This window comes from Macrobrachium nipponense, chromosome 45 (assembly GCF_015104395.2).
Source record: "Macrobrachium nipponense isolate FS-2020 chromosome 45, ASM1510439v2, whole genome shotgun sequence".
NCBI classification, from domain to species: Eukaryota; Metazoa; Arthropoda; class Malacostraca; order Decapoda; family Palaemonidae; genus Macrobrachium; species Macrobrachium nipponense.
Window position 1 is genome coordinate 45852674 of NC_061105.1, and position 18687 is coordinate 45871360.

General features: G+C 37.3%; 1 long non-coding RNA gene across 1 annotated transcript; it reads right to left on the bottom strand.

Moving 5' to 3' along the window:
• Positions 1 to 793: 793 nt before the first annotated feature.
• On the bottom strand, positions 794 to 18416 carry LOC135214154 (uncharacterized). Its single transcript, XR_010314303.1, has 3 exons — positions 18177 to 18416; positions 5406 to 5441; positions 794 to 1164 (listed from the first exon to the last, which is right to left on the bottom strand). It is a non-coding gene; the product is annotated as an uncharacterized LOC135214154 (long non-coding RNA).
• Between the last annotated feature and the right edge of the window lie 271 nt (positions 18417 to 18687).

The following is an 18687-nucleotide window of genomic DNA, read 5'->3' on the forward strand; positions in this document are numbered from 1 at the left end:
TATAGGATTGTCCTTTGTCCGTGCCAGAGGTCGAAGAGGAGGGTAGTGTCAAGAGGTCGCATTGTCGGGTGGAGTTATCATAGGGTCGTTATTCATAAATCCTTCAGCAGAAATTTGAAAAACCTACTGCAAATCAGGCAGAAAACCAGGCCCCCCACACCAACCCCTCTCTCACCAAAGACACTCAGCAGAGACTGACTCCCATATGTCCACTCCCTACCCTACCCCGAAGGGATAGCTCTACCATAACATGAGTGGCTCAAGTGTAAGCAAAACCCGCTTGATAGGACTGAGGGCATAACTAGTATGCAATCATCCCCATTCATGTTACAATAGAGGGCACACCGGAAAGAATGCCGAGAGTCCTACCGTAGAGACTATACCTCCCCGGATTCCGCAGGCTAGTCCCCCATAGGTAGTTCCGCCCTGATGGATATTGCTATGAAATCATATCAACATCCTCAGGGTCCAAACATACTCGAGAGGCGGACCAAACCTCTACAGTCTCTGCCATTTGGATCAAGAAAGAGCCAATGCGAAAAAAGCCCAGCCCCTGCCCAACCTGTAAGAAGGTTTTAGTGAAGAGGGGGGCGACAGCTAGGTTGAGCAACTGAGTTAAAGATAGTAGAAGAGTGGAAACAAATTTAAGTAAGAGGAAAAATTGAGACTTTTGGATTCGAACTGGGGGAGATTTTCTCCCAGTTCGAAAGCCCTCTTGCCCGCTATGAATTTTCAGCAGTCAGCTGAAAATGCATAACTTCGTCAAGGCAGTCTCAAATCAAGAGGGTCTCTGGGTAGGCTCATTTGCCATCTACATGATCAGTGAACAGCAGCAACCTTTATAGTTGTTAATGAGGAAGTAAAAAAATATCTTGGCATGTCTGGGCTTTATTACACAAAAAGGATTAATACAAGCAGACAAAGGTCATTCTGGGTTTTCGACCCTCTCGGAACAACAAGAGCACAGACCCCGACTCCCGCCGTAAAAAAAAAAAAAAATCAAAATTGTTAAAAGTTGAGGCGTCAAGAAAAACTTCTATAACAGCCCTGAATTACCAGCTTCTTATTTAGTTTCACTGAGTTAACGGCGATCCTCTTGCCATGGCGATCCTCTTGTCTCCCTGTTCTCTTCTCTTGCCTCTCCTAAATTACTCTCGAGCGTCTCTGGTAATTAGGAAAACTACAAAACATGAAGGATCAAACTAATATCGACTGTTAAGAACTTAATGGTATGGACTTAATTCTTAATCGTTATTAATGATTGACTTCTTATTGTATATCTTATCTTTTCGATACCTTACTTTTAAAATTCAGCTTACTCTCATAAGTTTTGAAAATCTTCAGTTGTCAAGTTCTGAACATCTAAGCTTAGTCTCACAAGTTTTGAAACGGTTACAAAGTAGATTGTGAAACGACAGTTTATAAAGAATCTGAATTAGTTTGCAATTACTAAATACGTACGAAATGGCAAGTTAAAAAAATAAGAAAAAATTAAGACTATAATGAAAACTTAAAAGGTGCTGTAAGAGACTGTTTTACCCTGGTTTAGTAAAAATATAGGTGTAGAATTACTAATTACCCTAGTTTAGTAAAAATGTGCCTAAATTACAGTTTTTTATCATCCACTAAATTCTGTACCTCAGATTGAATGATATTTTATAACGAGGGAATGGAAGTTAATAGTAGCAACAGTTATCGCTATATTTTAGGTGGTTTTATTTTACATATATTAAAAACTAAATATAAGAAAAACTTAAGAGCTCGAAGCATGCGATATGTAAAGTAAAATTCAGAAAACTTATCAAAGTTCTCTACAATCATTCAATGAGTGACAGCTTTTCAAGGCAATTTTAATTATTATTTAACCTGCGCGTACTTCTTCGTTACTAACTACCAATCTTTACTGGTAAATGTTTAGTGATTACAACACTTACGAAACCACACTTAGATATTTTATAGATAATGACTAGTCGAGTTATTTCTAAAAGAAGAGGTGCGATATTCGGAAAAGCAGAGCGTGAGCGTTTTGCGCAAACAAACAAAAATAAAAAATTAAAGTAAAATAGAATAAATATTATAAATAAAATTATTTATAAAAATATAAAATCAATAAAATTGAATAAATAAGAATGAAAAAATACGTGCAGAAAGAAGAAAGACGAGTTCTTAATAGTAGGAAAAGATGGAGAGCAAAATTCCTAAACAGAGGAGAGCAGCTGTAACAGAAATCCCATTCGGAAAAAAAAGATGGGGATGTGCAGAAACAGCTGGTTTTCATAACTAAAATAGAAAAAAAGAAACAAATTAAAAATGAGAGAGAGAGAGAGAGAGAGAGAAGCAGGAGGAGAGGAAGAGGAAAAGGAAGGAGAGAGAGAGAGAGAGAGAGAGAGAGAGAGAGAGAAACATCAGTCCCTAGCATTTTAAATACGAGGGGATATTAGGTAATAGCCAACACTAATACCTGATAGGTAAGTTCTTAAGTTTGCGTGCGTTCTATTTATAGTAAAGCAATTGCTATAGTACAAGGCTTTTCATGCTCAAAGTGATGCATTACCATGTGTAATTTATCCAAAAGAGTGAAAACATACAAAATCATGCACATCCGTGTAGTGTTTTAGGTAAGTACAGCAAGGACGAGAAACTATTTAGGACAATCTTCGATGGATAAGACAGGCATGCATGTCCACTAACCACGAACTGTAGGAGTGTGTTTTTCCAAAAGGACTTGGCAAATATTTAGGTATTATAAAAAAAAAACTAAACTAACTTCGTATTTATTACAAATTTAGGAGTGAGATTTTGTATCGTTTAACGGTATCTGTACGTATCCTGTAATTATAAAATACATAGTCATCTGGTCTGATTAAATTTCATCAGTCTACTCTACTGGTTTAGACCACTGTAAGCAAACATCACAAAATCTTAGTACTCGACACCTGAATAATTGTAACAAATAAAAAAAAATATACTATATGTCTTTAAAATACTACTAGCACTAAAATGAAACATTTTTCTGGACCATTTACGAAAATCAATGCAAAATGAAGGTCGTCTGGTAGACAGCTGTTACAAATCAAGTTTCAAATCGAGTTATATAAGAAAGAAGACCAACAGAAAACCTTAGAGAGAGAGAGAGAGAGAGAGAGAGAGAGAGAGAGAGGGTGGGGGGGCTGGAAAATAAGGCGTTATCAATACAATTTATTCAAGCATGAAGCTCAAGTATACGTCAATACCTATTCGATATCTCGAACTCTGCAAAAATGTAACCAATTAAAAATTAAAATTGAACTTAAACCCTCTTCAGAAGTGCTTACGAATAAAACATCAGTTTCACCCACTAAAATCATTCCAAGATTTTTTTCCTGAATTTGGAACTTAAACAATAATTAACTAAAAGATTAAGATGAAAAGCTATTCTTACAACAAAATGTTCTGCGTCTTGTTACTAATTTCTCTAACCACATTTAGGTCTTAAATCTTTCAACCACATTAAGGCCTTAAATCTTTCGACCACATTTAGGTTTCAATCTTTCAGCAGATTTCAGGATCTTATGCATACAACTACGTAGCTGGAAAATTCAGGTTAAGGGAAAATATCTCTCTCTCTCTCTCTCTCTCTCTCTCTCTCTCTCTCTCTCTCTCTCTCTCTCTGTTTACACTGAAATGTGTAGCTTATTATACATCGATAAGCAAAAATAAGACTTGAAAGAATCCAAATTTACAGAAGCACTAAACGACAACCTTCGATGGCAACTGCCTTTGGATACTCGTCTCAGGAACAATGGATCTGCATCCAAGAACATTCAGAATGGCGTATAGGGGTCTACACTTAGGTACTATATGAAAAATTTACTTATCCGGATAATGAGGTATCATAATATACAAAACTTTCATAATAAAATCATGAGGCTTGTTTTGGGCTCGGACAAAAGAGGTAGGAAAGTTAAAAGTAAATTAAACTCAAAATTCCTTCAAGTTGTCGAGTTACCATCATCTAGAGAACTTGACATATAACGCGGCCTGGAAGATCCCTTCTTACAAAGAGAGAGAGAGAGAGAGAGAGAGAGAGAGAGAGAGAGAGAGAGAGAGAGAGAGGGGGGGAGAGGGGTGTATGGAAAAAATTGCAGAAACTAAGGTATGCAAGTTTTAACCTTTAATTATTTCTTAGGTTTAAAAAGAAGAAACCACTGACAAATTTAGAGGAAAATATGTATGAAAGTATATTGTGTATAATGAGGCCTATATCGAAATTGCAAAATACAAATACTGCAACTACCTTTTGCGTATTCCTAAACATACGAATGCAGCAAAAGACTCTAGACACATGGAAATATATTTTCATCTCCGTTGCTTATTTAGGTTTGTGACTGATCTACTACGTAACAGAACACCACAGTGGTGAGTTAATCTGCTGAAATGTACTTCATACCACTAACGCATGGACTTTATAGTGGACATGCAGAAGATTTAAGTAAATCCTGCTACAGCACGTACTCAGTCCTACAAGTTCAGCTTACTTCACAAGTTTTGAGCTATTGAGTACTGACGCACCTCGAATTTCCCAAGCTTATTTTCCCGTTATTTTCCCCAGTTATCTACTTGCTTCTTCCCTAATAATGCGATAATCAAATTTCCAAAACTATACGTATGCATATTATATACTAATATATGCAGGCATGTCATCACGGGGGAACTAATACGACGTCTCTGGTAAGTTTATGATATTGTTTTCTGTGATGCTCTTTTAAAAATAAAAATTACGTTGAGACTTCAAGGAGACAGACAAGACCAGAAAAGCTACATATTTCCTTAAACACACTCCATCCTATAACGAGATTTACGCAAAAACAATATCTATCCTTGACAACTTTTGTTTTAAATGACGCTATTTATAAATTTATATTTTACGTAGGCGGGGGAGGAGAAAACCGGAATTATCAGGTCGAGCGGTAGTTGAAAGTAATTGACATTCTGCAAAATATTTCCATGTTTTACTTCTAAAGTTTCTGTCTTCGGGAAACTGTAGGATAGCCTGGAATTAGTTAGTTTTTTATTCTATTTTAACCCAAATTTAGGAGCCCTGCTGAATTAAACCAAACATTGAAAAATTCGGAGTAATTGGTCACTATCGATATCAACCTATTAAATAAACGATACACACCAGCAGAACAGCAGCAGCAGCAGCAGCAGCAGCAGCAGCAGCACAGAAGTATTTAACAATTCACCGGAGTACGATCCGATAACAGGAAATATATGCGTTTTAAAAAGGATATACGGAAGCTTGTCTGTGATCACTGAACTAAAATTCTGTTACTATTTCCAAATCAAAGATTGCAAGAGAAAAAGAATGGCAGAATTTATGAGACTAGATAGAAAGAATAATAAAAAACAAATGGAACACTCACTAGCATCTCACTCGGGTACGAAAGTGTCCTTGGAACCTGTAGAGCAAGAAAATCAAAATGAGTAAGATATGTGATAAGAATTTTTACGTTGTTCTGTTCCCATTCCATGATACTTTACAACAAAATCAACAACATAGCAAGGGCGGGGATAATCTACATTTCTCTATTGATTAAATTTTGAAATACTAGACATTTTTGTTAAAACAATGAGGCGATCCTGTTGTACATATGGGTACGTACATTAAGTGACAGAGTACTACAAGTATCTTTATTTCTTATCCTTAACCTTACGCAAAATGAAGTGCCACTACCATCCATCAGTCACATGTACTAAATACTGTAGTAAACTCTGCAAGGAACAAATTTATTTATGTCGACCATCGTCAAATTTAAACTACCAATAGAACAGGAAAGCTAATGCCCTTCTGTATTCAGACAAAATAAAATTACGAAGGTATGGGCATGAAGGCATATGGTGAATTGTAGGAACATACCAAATATATATCTGGTTACTCAGGCAAGAAATTCTGTACTCCTGCCACTTTCGAGCCCAGATAACAGAATAACTTTTTTACAGGGATAATTAAAGGCTTTGCCAAACCTTGCAGAAACCAAAGGTGTTGGTTGGAAAGGGCAAGAGACAAGAACGTAACTAGGGAATTAAAATAAACTGTCCATTAAGAGTTCACAAGCAATAAAGTTCATGAAACCAAGGAAAAAAGCAAAATTAAGAGAGACTTCACCTAGTGAACTGATACTACAGGCCATTACAAAGCAAAATAAACTTGAGCTTCTACTTGGAGTTAAAACAAGGCAAGAAGTCTCACAAAAACGCTAGTCGAGACTGCAAAAGTTCTTAACACCCTCAGAGAGAATGTACAACCTATGATTGACTCTCAAAACCTGGTGAAGTTTTCGCAAAGACAAGTATATGCCAGAGCCGCCTAGATGCTTCAAGTGTCAAGATGTGCGGCCATCACAAAGACAGCGGCAAGGCAAAGTTAGTGCTTGGGGTTACAGCAGGAACTATGCCATGCCTCCCACATTTTAAGAATGGTGGACAACGTCCCGATTTTCAAATGGTCGCATTTCCTAAGAGATGATACACTACAGACTACAAAAACGACCCCAACACCCAAAGACCTCATTCATCCTTAATTCAGCCACTGGCACCTGCACAACCAAATGAAGCTCCAGTCATACCTCATGAAACTGCACAATCTACGGCGTCTTCACCACCGCTGAAGGTGAATCTAGGTACAAAAATTCGTCCTCCCTGATTTGTTCAGGAAACCCTACCCCATCAGAAGGTTCATCAGGTCGCAAGAACCACCATCTCACCTCTTAGTTCCTTTTATCCCCACGAAAGAAAATAGCTCATGATAAACGTTCACAAGTTTTTTTTTATGACTAACATGCAGTTTGAGAAATTACCACACCTGCATCTGGTAGCGTCAACAGAAGTAGTACTTGGGAGAGTAGATTTTCTATCCAATGCACGCTTATTTTGGGGAAAGTCTTACGACGCTCAAAACGCAGGTTATCAACATAAGACTTAAGTCTCTCTCCCCCCAAATGTTTTTTTCCCCCCTGTCCTTTCTAGTCTTGTATAAAACCAAGAACCATTGATTAATGAATTGCTTTGGAAATATGGTCCTAAGATTTGTTTTCCCATAAATACTGTTTTGTATTTTGATCTATCATCTTTTTAATTTGCGTTCCAGGTCATCTCTTGCTTATCAGGACTCGCTGCCGTAAACTTCCCGATAACAATCCTCCTCAAGACAAGAGGATGTGAACAGAGACCTAAAGGCAAATATATGGTAAAACATCCAAACGCAAAACGAGATATGCACAGGAAATCTACTCCTTACAAGCAAATGCAAAAAAATTACTTTTAACAACCAATCAGCGCTGAAATATAAGGGCTGGACTTGCACCCATTAATACTAAAATTTCACATTCAATCCACTAATACTTCAGGGAATTAAACCAAATATTCGATATCGATATTATGAAAAGCAGAGAAAAACTAAATACATTGTCTGCAAGTGATTTGAATCACTAAAAATACTAATTTCAAAACCCTTCAGACTGCCTCTCTCTTCCAGGCAATCATAACTAACAACTCTTTGGCTATTTCGTGAAATACTTATCAGTGACAAACTTATTACACTAAGCGAGCATCGGGCGACGGTTTATTAACAAAGAACCATTGCACTCCTTAACCGAGATCAGTAAATTTATGCAATTACCGCTAAAATCAACTATTTCCATTAGTTAAAGAACAACAAAACGATACGGAATACTGTAGAACAGGAAACCTCCGATTGTTACTGGCACCTCTCAATAATAGAAAATCACCACCACCACACAACTGCTCACCGTTGATTAAAATGAGGACTGACTTTTACTATTCCGGGAACAAACGCACAAGCATTACTTGCCCTTTGAAAAAAAAAAAAAAAAAAAGTGAATGGGAAGTGATAGTAGAACACAATCATCCAGCACAATACCTGCTCATGTGCCCCCATACAGTGAACTGAACGTGTCCATCTGTAACACCAAAACTAGAGAGTTGACAAGGGAAAATGAAGTCACTATCATACAACTGAAACTCTCAAGATAAATGCAAAGAAATACTCTTATGATAACAGGCTTTCCCCGACATGCAAAAACCTTACACCGCATTAATATTATGGACAACAAAAATGAAGATTCGACCAAAATCCCTCTAATTGCACACCATCCTGTTTACTGGTAATGTGTCAAGAAATGAGAAAATATAGCTTGTCGCACCAATTATGGAGGCCAGTTAATGTTTTGACAGCATAAAACATCATATGCACAAGAAAGCAAACACAGGAGACCACTAACGGTCCAAGTAGTACATAACTTCAGATGACGCGCAGGCTACCTGGCTCGCAAAGAAAGAAAGAGAGAGAGAGAGAGAGAGAGAGAGAGAGAGAGAGAGAGAGAGAGAGAGAGAGAGGAGAGATAGTAGTTTTATTGTTTATAAAGGATTTGTAACAGTAATTTCTTAAAATAACACCTGCAAAGTCTTTGTTAGACCCCAGGGCAATATCACCGACGGATTGACATGCATTTAAGTCCCAAAGATTGTATCAACTGTCTTTGTTGTACACTCGACAAGAAAACTGAAGATACAGTTTTCATTAGCTTTCGTTCATCCAATTTCCCATTTGTTTCTACTGAAAAGACATAATATCGCTAAATTTACTCTAGAATATGAAAATACACTGCAAATTATATCATACAAATTAAAACCGCAAAACAAAATCGTTCAGATACTCAAAAACACCATATATGTCCGAAGTAATTGGAACTTCTCAGATGGATTCGTTCATAGAGATCTGGTAGATAGAATGTGAATTTCTGATTTTAGTACTATGTATCACGACGACAATATTTACTCGTTTTGCTTCATGAACGGGTATATATTGCATGATCGTAAGTGGTGAATGCAATTATTTTAGTTTCTACAAACTTATGTTTGTATTCCAAAGCGATTAAAGCTAGCTGACGTCAATGGCATTCAATGTTCCGACGTCTAAGGTAGGTTGAACAAATCTAGTTGCATCCGCAAGAGCGTTTTCTATGATGTGAGGAGGAGCCCTAGAACTTCGAGCGGGAAAGCGCAAGTCACTCGATACTGGCTAACGTAACGGATTTCACACTTTGATTACTTTGACGTTGACATGGATCGAATGCTAGTTGCTGTTTACAAAGCTACTGTCTTTAAACATAAATCTTAATCAAGGTTAAAGTAGCATGTCAGCTCAAAGATTTTCTGGCCATATGCTCCAATTACAAAGCAGTTCGTTGTAGCCTACAGCCTTACATGACAGCATTTCTTTGCCGCGAGGCTGAAAGATCTCCTACGATATAAAACTTTAATTGCCTTTGCAATATATATTGAGTTATTTGTGGTAATAAATATTTTTACTTAACACAGCTTTTTTCGTGAATGATTTGTGGATGAAACCTGATTTTCAAAATTAAAGACTATACCAATAAAGCAAGAATAACCGCAACCTGTGTCTAAAATTTTCCACGTCTTTTTACAATCATTGAATGCTACGGCAACTATCGAATGTAATCGAGATTAGGGTATGAATTTCTTGGAGAATTAATTTGATTATTATGATCCTTCTAATTTTATCTAGCATAGTGCTGCACGATCTTGGCAGTCATATCATATCGCGCAAGCATAGGCCTATCGATGGAGATACTTAATTCATTATATTTTCTTCTGCCTTTCCCCCGTCACAAGTCCGTCACCAGTACTATAATTCTCTCTCTCTCTCTCTCTCTCTCTCTCTCTCCACTTCTAAAACATACTTTAAAAATATAGTATATATTACCACTCAATCTTCCAAAAAATATAATTAAGTAGTTATAAATAGGCCTAAGCTTTCACACGAGCAGATTTTGCTCCTCTCTCTCCACTTTTAAAACATTTAAAAAAATATTATCACTCAATATCTCAAAGTAAATATAATGAAGTAAGTATCTCTATAGATAGGCCTATGCTTGCGCGCGCGCTCTCTCTCTCTCTCTCTCTCTCAAGTTTCTTTCCCCATCTCTCTCTCTCTCTCCTTTTGAAACATTTGAAAAAATATTACCACTTAACCTCTCAAAGTAAATATAATGAATTAAGTATCTCTATCGATAGGCCTATGCTTGCGCGCGCTCTCTCTATCGTCATAATATTTCATTCTTTACTGTATTGTTCCTCACGATTTCCACAAGTACTGCCCAAATTTTAAAACCAATTCTCTCATTGTTTAAGATCAGTCTTTAATTACGTATGAATTTTACGTCAGTTTAGTGTCAATCATTACTTATAAATAAGGTTTCACAGTAGGTTTTAAACAAGGATAATCGATATTCTACCCTGAACTGACGTTACCAAACCAACATTAACGAATAATATAGAGTCTATTTCTACATTAAAGTATAAATGATTATAGGACCTCAACAGAATCTTTATGGTGTAAAGTTGATGGAAATCTAGAAAGCAACAAACTATGGTTTTGAAGCTCCGTCCCCTTTCAAGAGATGCCAGGTGTGGTATTATTGAACAATAGCTATATGTCCGAAGATTTAAAAAAACTATCTAAAGTTTCCTTGCCGAGTGTACATCACAATTTCAAGTAGACGTTTCGGTATACCTATTGTGCGACTTTGGACGTATCTAGAAAACAATTTTCAAGGCTTTTATATAGTCTTGTGGTACAAGACTGTGACGCAATAATCATGGTAAGTAACTGTGCGGTTTATGGTAGTTTTAACAGAACAGAATTTTGCACTAACTAGTTGCTCTAATCAGCGATAAAACAAACTTAAACAGAGCATGAAGAAAACTTTCAGATCAGCTGAGTTAGTGTCGATGAATACATCAAGCAGTCATATCCTATAAAGGGCGTGACCTTGCTTCAGAAATTTGCATAACCAGCAACTTAGTTAAAAATATAAGGCTTGGATCTATAGTTTGAGAACGAGAATACAGAAACCACTCCAGAGGATATGGCCAGTTTGTCAGCTGATCCAAATAATTCGAAGTCAACATCTGGTGTAATTGAAGCAGCATCTTGGCGATATATATATATATAGGTGGCTACATTGTAAAAAACAAAATATTCAGTGCGGTGTCCTCATTCATGTCAAAAGGCGACTGACAACAATCAAAGTGATCAATGTTTCTGGGTCAATAAAATGACAAGAGTCAAATCTATATATGCCGTCTGAAAATTTTCTCTCACAATTAAGCTTTATGAGAGATTTATTCAAAGCCATTCATGGGGGAAAGTCTTAGGAGGGGAAACATTGGATAAAAATGCTTGCTTGTGAAATGAAATCAACAGGTGTTGAGGTCCCCAGCGAAGTGACTTCATCTTTTGAAGAAAATAAGTTTTTTTAGGATGAGGTACCTAAACAAGAAAAATGAGATGGATAACATTTAAATTTTGTGATAAAATACTTCACAAAATTTACCTTTTAAACTTGTTTTATGAATTATATGTTCCTAGTGATTAAAATTTTGGTGTTTTTAAGGAACTGTATGTTTGGCCACCTTTTTGTGTAGAACAATTAACATAAAGGAAACTGGCATCGGCATAGGAAATATGGCAACACTCGTTCTTTCGCGTGACGACATTATAAGTGGGCAGACCTAAAGTGCATAATTTATCTACACTTAATGACTACACCACTTTAATTCCTAACCTCCTCCCGTGAATTTATATTGCAGCAATTTTTATAGTTGGTTATTATCAATTACCCCAAGCACTAAATTTACTTACCTTCACGATAAAATAATAAAAAAAAAATTATCATATTCCAGGGTTGGAAATTATTTTCTGGTGCTTCAAAGTGTGCTGTATAAATGCGAATATTTATTGCAGTAGTTTCAAAGACTGAAACTACCCCTTGAAATCCTACAATTATGGAGGTCCAGTGGGTAACCGGGGTGTTTTGGAGGTGGGTAAACAAAACTAGCATAATAAAACTGTATACTCGTTTTGAAAACGTTCAATAACCTTTATTAAATCTCAGAATTTGAACTTTCAAAAATATCCTGGACACATTTTAGTTCATCCCTGTATTTCCCTCTTGTGTGTTCCCATCCACTGGCAACGAAAATATTTGTATCATCGGCAAACCCAATAATTTTAAGGTGGTTATCATTTGGTAAGGGCAGGTGTTCAATATAATTATTTCTTTTTATAGCTGTTACGGACTCAGAGGTCTCAGAGACAATGTTACGGGGTCGAAATATCCTGGTTAAAGGACGACACAATGTTACGGCCTCTGAGGGAGGTCCGCTTCAGGTTATGAAATAAAAAAAAAATATATATATCAACACAAACAGTTGAAACTGGGGATACGAATATAGAAAGAAACACTAACACAACAAAGGTTTATTTACAAGCTTACTAACAAAGGTAAATGCAGAATGGTGTCTCCTATTTACATAAACCGATAGAATCTTACACTGCGTGAACTGGGGGAAACAGTGAGGTAATAAGAATACTTGCTAAACAGTTTGGCACTTCGAAGAGGTGGCTTCATGAAAGTAGAGCGGCAATTGCAGACGTCCTCTTGACTCCGTATTGCAGAAAATAGTCTATTCGTAAGTCAGGAACTCTCCCCTTTTCTTCTCCGAAGTCTGCTCAACGTAGAGACAACTCGGCCGTCCACACCGGAAGACGACTAGACCAATATCCAACCAACTCTCGAACACCTTTTGATTGATACTTCGTCGGTTCCTTTTTCTCGTATCTCACGGAAGATCTCTGCTGCTGCTGATGTCTCACTGATAATCTGATCTGTGGCTCTCTGTGACTAACTGGTGATCTCTCTTTTACGATCTCTCTCTCTTCTACGATCACTGCTCTCCAAAGTTCGTTCGTTGTATTTATACGGCACTCTGGGGGCGGAGCCTACGGCGAACGTCACCGACTCCAGGGATTTCTAGAACTTCTTAGATGAATCTAGACGAGGTATTGCATCAGAAAATCGCGGCGTTTCTCACGTAACATTGGCGCGTTTTTGCGCTCCACAACACTCCTGTTGATTCTAGAACCGCCACGAAGATAGGCGCCTCCAACACGGGCGCGAAAGCCTCTTTACTGCCGAACTTCTCGAAAATGCGTTCTCCTTTCCTTTAACTTCCTTTGCTATGAAGCAATTACCATCACAATAGCAAGATACAAAGGTTCCTGGAAAACAGCATAAAGGAGCATAGAAAGAGGGCAGCCTTGTCGAACTCCCCTCTCCACACTAAAATATTTACCAACGTTACCATTAACAATGCAACAACTTCCAATATTCGTGTACAATATCTTAATGCAGGAAATCAGTTCATCACAAAAACCTAGTCTTTCAAGAATCCGAAGTACAAAATTAATATCAACACTGTCAAATGCTTTCGACCAATCAAGATTTAAAATAGCACCTTGAACTCTTTTCGCGCTACAATAATACACAATATCTCTAATTAAAGTACTATATGTATTTATGGCTCGGGACTGATAAAGTTAAAGATAACTGTTTGCATTCTTTTCGCCATTATCTTAGCAAGTATCTTATAGTCACAGCACAACAATGAAATTGGTCTCCAATTAGCCAAAGCACTCTCATCGGAGCCTTTCGATATGAGTGTGACCAATGCAATACTCTGACTCTTGGAGGAGTTTTCATTTCCATATTATTTTCAAGCAACAGCTTTATTTCATCCTTAATATCCTCCCAAAATACCTTATAAAATTCTATTGGGATGCCATCTATACTAGGACATTTATTGTTAGCAATGGAACGAATAACATCACGAATCTCTCCGAGAGATATATTCTTATGAAATATATCATCAGAATCAATCATTATCAGAATCGGTCAATTTTTTCTCTACAAACTGCATAAAGAAGTTTTGCATAGGCACATCACAAATGTTTTTCCGGTAAAGTTTTTGGTAATGCCTGAATACATAGTGTTCAATGGCCTGGTTTGTAAGACAGAACCTTCATCAAGATTCGGAATTATGTTTCGTTCTGCGACTATTTCTGTCATGACCTTTTTACTATTTATTGCCCTTTGCTGTCCAAGAAGGTAAGAGGAGGCTTTTTTCCCCTTCAATCCTGTCTTGAATTCTCGATCGTACTTTAACCCCTTCCAAAATCTGAGATTTTAGTGTGTTTATTCTGTCTTTGAGAATAGTAATATCTGCATAATCTGAGTTTCCTGACATTAAGTTTCATGTATTGTTTCCTTAGTTTGTTTCAAAATAATTGATGACCCCAAACTTCTGCCTGCTAATCCTTTTACCTTCTCTGACGAAAAATTTTTTTATTTCGGGTTTCACCAAATCATTCCACCAATTACTGATATGATAGAAATTCCTTTTACGTGTTTTCAGAAATGTCCACAACCTCCTAAACTTTTCTTTAATTCCCTCGTCTTTTAGTAAACTAGTATTAAGTTTCCAAAATGAGTTCCCAATGCTAATGTTTGGATTAATCTTAATTTTCCAAATGAAAGCGGAATGATCAGAAAAGGACAGTTAGCATTTCGCTTGAAATTACATTGTCTCTGAGCGTCTGACAGTACAATCTATCAATGCGCGAACCGTAATTTGTGCGTACATAAGTATACTGGCATTCCCCGTTATGCAAAAACCATACATCATTAAACCTAAGGGTTTTAATTAATCTGAGCAGTGATTTCGACAAGTTTGATTCACTATTATCAGAATTGTCTCTAGGACTCAAAACATAGTTCCAATCACCTCCCATAATAGTATGGCTATTATCATACCGTAAGTAGGAGGGCAATTCCTTGTCAAAAAGCTCTTCCCGTTCCCTTGTATGATTATGACCTGAAGGAGCATAAATGTTAACGATGCGAATCTTACTACCATTCACCTCACCATGTACAGAACATATTCTAGAATCTCCACTTCTTTCAACATGCTTAATTACAAAATCTAAAGTCTTCTTGATGAGAATACAGGTTCCACCTTTAAGACAAATGGCTGGATTGAAAATGATATTATACCTGTATGACAAAAACTATATCTTTAATATCCTTAACATTGTGTTCTTGGACTAAAAGAATGTCTATTTTGTTGAAGGTGTTAAATGAGTGTAGCATCTCTTGTTTCATTCTATCATTAATACCGTTAATATTAAGGGTGGATATACTAATGATGTTAGTTATGAGATTTTCTTTTACTCTTTTTTGTTGCATTTTTACGTTGCTTTCTCTTTTTGTTTACTTTCATGTTTTCTGCAATGCTTGAATTACAGTCCGACTCATCGGTCACTGTGGTTTCATTATCATTATTACATTTTTGACCTGCTGGTATTTCATTTTATTGAGCAACAACTTTCTTGTTCTGACATCGTGTCATTAGCACCTTTAAAATAATTGGAACTATTAAAGGTTGGTAACATTAAATCACCTGTCGGATTTTGTGTATCATCTTGACCTCTGGAGGGGATGATTGAGCTAAATAAATCTTGACTAATAGGATGCGCTGTGTCGGTGTTACTTCAGTCCTCATCAACGTTGCCTTCAAAATGCCTTGATTCTTCCATGACGTCACAAGATTTCATATTCTCACTAGGTGAAGCTTCAACAGGATTACTGTCAGGTGAACAAATGTTCGTCTCCTCGGATTTTGTTCCGTAGGTTGCAACAAGAGGTACTGCATCAGTCTCAGTAGTTCGTTGTACGATGAACTTGCATTCAATACGTCTGTCCCACCATTATGCTCTAAGGTCCCATTTATAGGGGCCAAACTGTTTTCTTCACAGTTAGAGTAATGTCAGTGTCATCACGCAGGTCAATCAAATAGCAGGTCTTCATCAGCGTTTCGGATTCCGTTTGCACTGCTGGTTGGGCGTTGGATGCTAGGTTACTTCCGACTTCGACAGGACGGTCATAAGTAGAAGTGCTTTGGGGCATCCCTTCACAAGTTCGAACGTCTGCTGGGTCCTGGTGGCTTACTGGCATTTCATTTGCTTTATTTTTTTGATTGCCAGATAAATGAGGGAAGTCTACTTCGCTAATGATATTTAGTCTGTGTAATTCCAACTTCACATTCATTAGCAAAATGGCCGGTTTGCCCACAAAGTCTACAAGTTTTAGTCTGCCCTTTATAGTATAGTATATAGATATAAACCTTGGCGCATTCAACATATAAAGAAGGAAGGAATCTTTCGATTAATATCCATCGCAACTGTTCTGACACCATTATCAATACCTTTGTATCTTCCCTGACTTCGAGTGTTCTTCTTCACATAACCCACTGTTCCGTATCTGGAAAGAATGTCATTCAGCATAAAGTCAGTAATTTCAAAAGGCATATTTCGCACTGTCATGTACGACCTGTAAGTTGACAAATCCTCAACTCTGATTTTTAGGTCGTCTCTTACACTGATTTCTTTGCCACCGAAATCTTCACAAATGTTTTCATATTTCTCTCTTGAGCTTAAGTTAACAATTAACCTGGTTTTCCCCAATTCTGCAATGCCCTCAATTTCATCGTCCACTATACGTAAAGTATCACCAAGAATTAAGGGAATGTCGTCTTCATAAATTGCACCAACTAAGTATCTAATACCTATGGTATTAATTCTTTTCAACCTTGGCGCATTCATTCTGGAGACAGAAAACGGAAGAGTCACTGCGTCTGGTTTTCGCTGGGCACAAATGACTGTGCGTCGTCGCCAACTTTACTGCTCGCTAAAGTTGGCCATAAAGACGTCTCGAGCATAGCCCGATGGCATATGGTTTTCCCGGCCAGGAAACCGGGGCAGAGGGGCCTGCTGTTTTGCACCTAAATAAATGCTAAGTTCACATTCCTACTTTACTTAAAGTAAGGGCAAAATATCACTGCATGTTCACACACCTGTGGGTACATTTAAAACGCCTTCAGTCCCCTAAAAGTCGTATAAAACTCCTGTTTCCTTGACAGAAACCACAACACAACCTGGCCCTCTGCTGAGCGATCGTCCAATCCATTCCCTTCCGCGTCGGACTCGGGTATTTCTTTGGAAATTACAGTTTCCTATAGTATTTGGGTTGCTTATTAAAAATTTGCCGTTTTGGGAGGTTGGCTGTAATTAACCCCCAGGGGCTAGCACTAAACACTGCGAAATACACTAGACGCCGCAATCCCTAGTAGATGCCGTATTCTCGGGAACGTTCCTTGCAGTCCGTGCAGAGGTATTACCTAGAATTACCAAAGTATTTCTGGAAAACTAATCCAAGGAACTAACCTTTCTTTTAAGGTATGCTTAATTTCAAAATCCCCACTTAACGGTGAATTTTGAACAAAAGAATCTATCGGGTTTCAGCATGATCAAGCACAGTACCCAGACTTTTAGATGCATGTAACAAAAGACGGTGAAAATACGCTAGCCACAGGCACAAGAAGTCCGACTGGGAGGCCCACTATACATTGTAGATTGTACATTTGTCGAACCAAAGAACTTGAAAAATGACTGATCGGATAGCAATATCTACCGGTTAAGATCATGGGAACATTGTGTAACAATACTTAAATAATGTTAGTGTTAAGCATATTCAGAGATCCATCGAAAATTAGCATTGGGTAAAACTACCTTTTGTTTATTTCGTGAACCAATTAACGGAAGGGCGAGTCCCATTAAATAAACGAAAATTAAGTTTGATTTCATTTACCAACAAGACCCTTTAAATGTCAAAGCAAATGTATGCTGTCAAGTGATACTCGAATACAATTACGACGAAACGACAAATAAACCTCCGCAAAAGTTTCAGAAGACAATACTGGACCCCACAGCAACTTGACATACATTGTCACAATATCGCAAGTCCAGGGCCACCCATACATGATTTCACTATCCCTCAAAAGGGAAAATTGTAATATAACTACTGGGCCCCTACCAAAGATGTCCATATGCTACTATCCAGTCACAATCTAATACAAGGAAATCTTTTACATTACTAATTTTGAGATCAGATGCTGTTCAAAAGTCTTTATGCCACTATGGCCTTTCGATTACTCCAAACAGACATCTATCGCACCAGGTGCAATCACATTTGTGCCCTTAACTAACAACATTTCACTCCGCAGTTATCAGTGCATTTGGAATTGTATATATAAGTAAATGCCTGCACTAATAAACCTTTAATCACGAAAATACCTCTCAATAGTAATCAAATAACCCGGCAATTACAATTGAGAAAACAAAGGCACACTACCTTCACAGTTGTAGAAATCTCCAGAATCTTCTTTACAGCGGACACCACAGCCACAAAGGCTTCACTACAGAGATTTATGCGACGGTTTTCCTCTTGGTCTATTTCAGTTTTCTCTTGACTTCTCTCATTGGTCAAGCCTCTGCGCTTCGGATGTCAGGAATGTAAGCTAACCTCCCATTGGCTGGACTTTTTCATGAGATTTTCCATTCCTTACAGAAACCCTCAACGGCATTTTCAAATGATACATTATTCGAGTTAATCTGTTTTTCAGAGGGTTGAATTTAATATACTTATCAATGAACATAAAGCAGAATAAAATTTTGGAAGAAATAGCAAGAGAAATAAAATATATTAGGAAAAAAGCGGTGAAAATCTGAATTAACATCAAACCAAACGAGCGAACAAGATGATCAAGTCGTGTCGGACAGAGAAACAAAATGTTATATGTTGAAAGGAAAAATAACGGGACTAACAAACGAAATCAATTACGTACTTAGTAAGGAACGAATAT